Source organism: Ailuropoda melanoleuca, chromosome 10 (assembly GCF_002007445.2).
Source record: "Ailuropoda melanoleuca isolate Jingjing chromosome 10, ASM200744v2, whole genome shotgun sequence".
In the NCBI taxonomy this organism is placed as follows: domain Eukaryota; kingdom Metazoa; phylum Chordata; class Mammalia; order Carnivora; family Ursidae; genus Ailuropoda; species Ailuropoda melanoleuca.
In genome coordinates, this window is record NC_048227.1 from 9,578,051 (window position 1) to 9,583,940 (window position 5,890).

Here is a 5,890-nt window from a genome sequence, read left to right on the forward strand (position 1 = left end):
GAGGGAGGGAGGGAGGGAGGGAAGGAGGGAAAAGAAAATGTGCCCATCAGGAAACTGGGGGTGGGGGGCGAGAAAGGGACAGCTAGGAAGGAGGAACGGCATGGGTACAGACACAGGCTAGGGAAAGTGGGCTGTGCCTGGGGGATCCTGAGTTGCGTAAAGCTGTCACCGAGGCTCCCTGGGGAGCTGGAGCCCCTTGGGTGGGCAGCCCTGCCAGAGGAGGAGCCCTCCAGGGAGGGTCTGAGGGTCAGAAAGGGCTGAGGACAGAATGGGGGGACGGTGAAGAAAGAAAGCCAAGGCTTTCAGGGCCAAAAGAGGCCATGGGGTCCTGACTGTCCCTCAAGGTGTTCCTAATCCTTCTCAACTCTGTGCCACGCCCTCAACAGACAGACAGGTGGGGGTTAATACAGATCCTGGGGCAGCCCCTCAGGCCCGTCCTCCAGGCAGACTGGCCCATTCATGAGCACTGATGCAGGTCCAAATCCACAGAACGGAATCTAGGCCAACACACATGATTCCCACTTGAGCTCCATCAAGATGGTCAGAGACGTGGACCAAGGCTGGAATGCAGGCTGTCCACACCCTGGGATTAGTCTGACCTGAGCCTGCCCATCCTTTGGGGCCGTGGGGAGCAACTCCTTCCTTTCTAAGGCTGGGCTGCCCAATATGGGAGCCACTAGCTACCTGTCGCTATTTATATTTCAGTGTCCATTAATGAAAATTAAGTGAAAATTACAAATCAGTTCCAGAGCCACATTAGCTACCTTTCAAGTGCTGGATAGTTCAGTGAATACCCCCTCAGGTGCTTCCGATTTTGCACGCCAAAGAAACCTGAAATTTTTCTCATCGCAAACTCCTTCAAATGGTCAATGAAACAGAAATTATTTCAAATGCACAGCTGTGTTCACACAAGAGAAATCCCCAGATGCCAGAAACAAGGGGGCCCTGTCCCCCGCAGATGACAGCTAATGAGCTCACCCCGCTTCTGCTCTGCGCTGAGGAAGGGGTGAGCAGCAGGGGCTTTGGTTTAGAGCCCAGGTGGGGACAGGAGACAGCCTTGGGGCACACCCATGGCCAGAGGGGGTCGTGAGATCTCTGAAAAGCGAACAGGGGACCTTGAGAAAATGTGCCCATCTACAGGGAGGGGACAAGCTCACTTTGTCTGTTTCAGCCTAAGAATCCAAAACTCCCTACCCAGCATCACATGATTTGGGATGTCAATTTACCAGACTGGGACCGTCCAGAAACTCCCAGGCCAAACATTGACATAAATACTGAGCCAGTCCAGTGATTCTCGTGGGGCCTAAGCAAAGGGGAAAAGCTCAGAAGCCATGCTCCATTTTATCCAAGCCACAACGGATTCTATTGGAGGAAAGGACCATTAAGAACCAGCCACCCTAAGGATGAGCTCACACTAAGAAATGTCAAAGTCCCTGGGGGGACAACTCCCTAGGAAGCCCCAGGTCTCCAGAACACACAACAGTCTGAAGGACAACATCAAATAAGCCCTAAAAATGACTATAAAAAGTGTTGGCCTTTGGAGGGAGGAAGAACTGGGAGTGGGCACTGGGGTGGCTGGGCACTGGAATGTTCTGAGTCCTACCCTGGCGCTGACTCCAACGGTTTGTTCGCTTTTGGAAATTTAGTGACGTGTACACCTAGGATTTGCATACTTCTCCAGATGGACGCTGTAATTCAATTTGAAGGATTTAAGGGGCGCCTGGGTGGCTCAGTCTGTTAAACATCTGACTCCTGATTTCAGCTCAGGTCATGATCTCAGGGTGGTGGGATCCACTCCCACATCGGGCTCCATGCTCAGCAGGGAGTCCCTTCAGATTCTCTCTCTCCCTCTGCCCCTTGCCCTGCTTGGTGTCTCTCTCTCTCTCTAAAATAGATAAATTCAAAAAGAAATTTTTCATGATTTAACAAATGATTAAAGGAAAAATGTTAGGAATCAGAACTCCAAAGTATAAGACATCAGAGGGGAGCAGGTGTGTAGAAGAACCAAGCAGAACTGTCAGAAAGGAAACACGCACTCCATGAAACAAACCTTGTTTGAGAGAGAGAGAGCACAAGAGAGCAAGAGGGGGCGGGGCAGGGGGCAGGGGGAGAGAGAGAGAATCTTAAGCAGCCTCCAAGCTCAACGCAGAGCCTGACAGAGGGCTCGATCTCAGGACGCTGAGATCAAAATCAAGAACTGAAATCGAGAGTCGGATGCTTAACTGACTGAGCCACCCAGATGCCTTGAAACAAACTTTTAAAAAGGAAATGAGTTACACAGCAGGTTAAACTAGGTAAAATCAAAACTAGCGAGAGCTGGGAGACATGCGTGCGGATCAGATTCTCTATGCCCAGAATGCAGAGAGCTAAAATGAGGGGAAGTTAGAAGGCATCGAAGAGAGAATATCGGACGTGAACACAGGGCTAAGAGGATCCTCTAAGGAGAAAGAAAGAACAGGGGAAGCACAATATTTAAAGACCTAACAATGACTAAATTTTCACAACTGACAAAAGACACAAGTTTAAAGGTTCAAGAAGCACAAACCCTACCACATGCTCAGAAATGGTAAGTTTTCATTTACAAACCATCACAGTGAATATGCAGAACAAAAGCAAAAATGAAAAAGAAAAAAAAAAAGAAAAAGTTTAAAGCTACTAGAGGAAAAAAAAAAAAATGCTGATTATCTGACCATAATGATGAGGGAGCAGAAGGCAAGCTGAGGACAAATCACAACGGACATCCCCTACCCACCCACCCACTCCCTCCACCCCAGACTCCTGGGTGGGGTATTTGTGACATTCCCCCAGAAAACTCCCAACTGTCTTTTTTTTTTTTTAAGATTTTATTTATTTATTTATTTGAGAGAGAGAGAGAGAGAGAGAGTGAGCACAAGCAGGGGAAGAGGGAGAGGGAGGAGCAGGCCCCCCCCATTAAGGCGGGGCTCAATCCCAGGACCTGGAGATCAGGACCTGAGCCACCCAGGCGCCCCTCCAGGCTGTCTTAATGTTAATACTTTGCTAGAGGGAACAATAACCTTAGCTTGACAATAGCAAGGCCTCTAGTATCCTAAGGGTCTTCTTTAGCAGATGAAAGTCCTTTTGGCACCTCCCTTTTCCTTACCTCCCCCAACTCCCAAATGTATAATCAGCCACTCCTCACAACCCCGGGGCAGCAGCTCTTTCTGCCCACGGGTCCTGTCCCTGTGCTTGACTAAAATCACCTTTTTGCACCAAAGACGTCTCAAGAACTCTTTCTTGAGCCAACTCTCAAGAACTCTTTCTTGGCCATTGGCTCGGGACCTCACCAACATCCCAAAACTACATCAGTAAGACTGACAGCAGAGGGGCGCCTGGCTGGCCCAGTAAGAGGAGCAGGTGACTCTTGATCTCGGGGTCATGAGTTTGAGCCCCATGTTGGGCACAGAGCTAACTTAAAAAGTAAAAGAATAAAAAGAGTTCTAGGGTCTTTATTTTGTTTGGGATTAATTTTAGACTTTGTTGAATCAAAAATGCATGCTGGATATTGAATGACAACTTCTAAAATATTTGAAATAGAATTATTACAAGAAAGGTTGGGGAAGGAATAACAGATATTGACCAATTTAATACGATGACATAAATAATTGAAATACATCAGTAATCACAATAAGTGAAAATGGGCTAACTTGCCAAACGAAGGGTTATGTGACTATATGCTATTAATAATATTTAACCATCTACTATTTGCAAGAGGCTCACCTAAAAATATAAAAATTCAGAAAGGCTAAAAGGAAGGAAATGAGGCAAAAACATGCAAGGCAAAAGAAACCTGTGTGCAGGCGTGTCCCACACATTAGTATGGACATATTCAAGCAGACTTTAAGTCAAAAACAGAACAAAACAAAACACTAGTAGGAATAAAGAGGGTCACAACATGTTAAAAGGATCAGCTGACCAGGAAGATAAAAGAATTTAAACTTGTATGCCCATAACAACAGTCTCCAAATATGCAATGCAAAAATTCAGAGACTTACGAAAATAAATTTGACAAATCCACAATCACAGTGAAAGACATTAAAATACCTCCCCCACCAGCTGAGAGCTAGATCAAACAGAAAAAAATTAGTGTGGACATAGAAGATTTAAACGACCTTCACGGGGAGCCTGGCTGGCGCAGTCAGAAGAGCGTACGATCCCTGATCTAACGGGGCGTGAGTTCAAGCCCCATGTTGAGTGTAGAGATTACTTAAAAAAATAAAAAATCCTGGGGCACCTGGGTGGCTCAGTCAGTGAAGCATCTGATTTCTGCTGAGGTCATGATCTCCGCGTCCTGGGACGGAGCCTGGCAGGGGGCTCTGCACTCAGCCCCTCTAACTCTGCCCCGCCCCCTGCTCATGCTCTCCATCTCTCTCAACTGAAGAAATTGAATCTTTAAAAAATAAAAAACTAAGAAAAAAAAAGAATGAACTACCCTCATAAAGCTCCACATGTGATAATTAGAGAATACACATGGCCCATTTTCAAAAACTGACCACACACTAGTCAGAAACAAGTCTTAATAAATACCAAAAAATTACTATCAGGCATATCATATTCTCTGGCTACAATACAAAACAGTGAGAAATCAGTGAGACAAAACATAAGCAAATCCCCATGCATTCAAAACTTGAAAATACACTTCTCAGTATTTACTGGTCCAAGAAGAAATGAAAACGCCATATAACTAAACTGGGAGGATATGGCTATAGGAATACATAGGGCAAAATTTATAATTTTAAATACATATGTTAGAAATAAAGATCGAAAGTCAGTGAGCTGGGCAGTCAACTCAGGAAGTTGGGGGGGGAGAAACAAAACAGAAAAATCCCAAAGAAAGAATAAAAGAAACAATGAAATTGAGAACAAAGAGACAAAAGAGGGGCCTCAAACCCAAAACTGGGTCTTTTAAAAGCCTCACAAATCCTCTGGCAAAAGATATAAAGAGAGAGAGAGTACAGAAATAAAAACTATTGGAAGGAAAAACGACCGTATTATAGATACAGGAGAGATTGTACTATGAACGATCTCAGGACAGTAAATTTTAAATCTTACATGGAATAGGTAACATGTCTTTTTTTTTTTTAATTTAAATTCAATTAGCCAACTTACACTACCTCATTAGTTTCAGAGGGAATAGGTAATATGTCTTAAAAGTGTAACTTACCGGGGTGCCTGGGTGGCTCAGTCGGTCGAGCGTTGACTTTTGGTTTCGGCTCAAGTCATAGTCTCAGGGACATGGGATTGAGCCCCATGTCGGGCTCCAAGCTCAGTGGGGAGCCTGCTTGAGATTCTCTTCCACTGCCCCTGCTTGCTCTCTCTCTCTCTAAAATAAATAAATAGATCTTTAAGAAAAAAAGAAATTGAAAACGCAAGTAAATCTATAACCATTTCTGAAATGGGTAGTTTAATACCAAACCACCAACTGGTCCTAGTGAGGGAATGGATAAATAAACTGTGGTTTATTCACATGATGGAATACCATACAGCTGTTCAAAAGAATGAACTAGTTCCACAAACATCCGCAGGAGTCAATCTGAGAAACATACTTTGGGATAGAAACGTACAAAAGGAACTGAAAAGGAACGGTACCGTCTAATACCACTGTATAAAATGGTAAAATACAAATTCAGTGGCCGTCCTGGGTCCTTGGAGAGGAAAAGGCTGTATGTAAGTCAGTGGGGAGTGCTAGGAGCCCGCCATGGAGCCCAGCATGGCCCAACGGGGTTGATACTCTGCTCCAGAGCCTGGCCCCACAAACAAATGAAAGCCCACAGTCACCAGATCTTCCCAGTTTTTGAAGGCAAACAAGAAATCAAGACATTTGAACGAATTATGTACCCATGGTGGAGAGTCTTTAGAAGAGGGTAAATTT

The 5,890-nt window shown here is 45.0% G+C and overlaps 1 long non-coding RNA gene across 1 annotated transcript in view; it reads right to left on the reverse strand.

Annotated features, from left to right (window-relative positions):
- LOC109489769 overlaps positions 1 to 5,242 on the reverse strand; it is a 26,336-nt gene extending 21,094 nt beyond the window's left edge. The window contains exon 1 of the long non-coding RNA XR_002142881.2: positions 5,183 to 5,242. This is a non-coding gene — a long non-coding RNA (uncharacterized LOC109489769). The remainder of the gene's footprint in view (positions 1 to 5,182) is intronic.
- Positions 5,243 to 5,890: the final 648 nt, after the last annotated feature.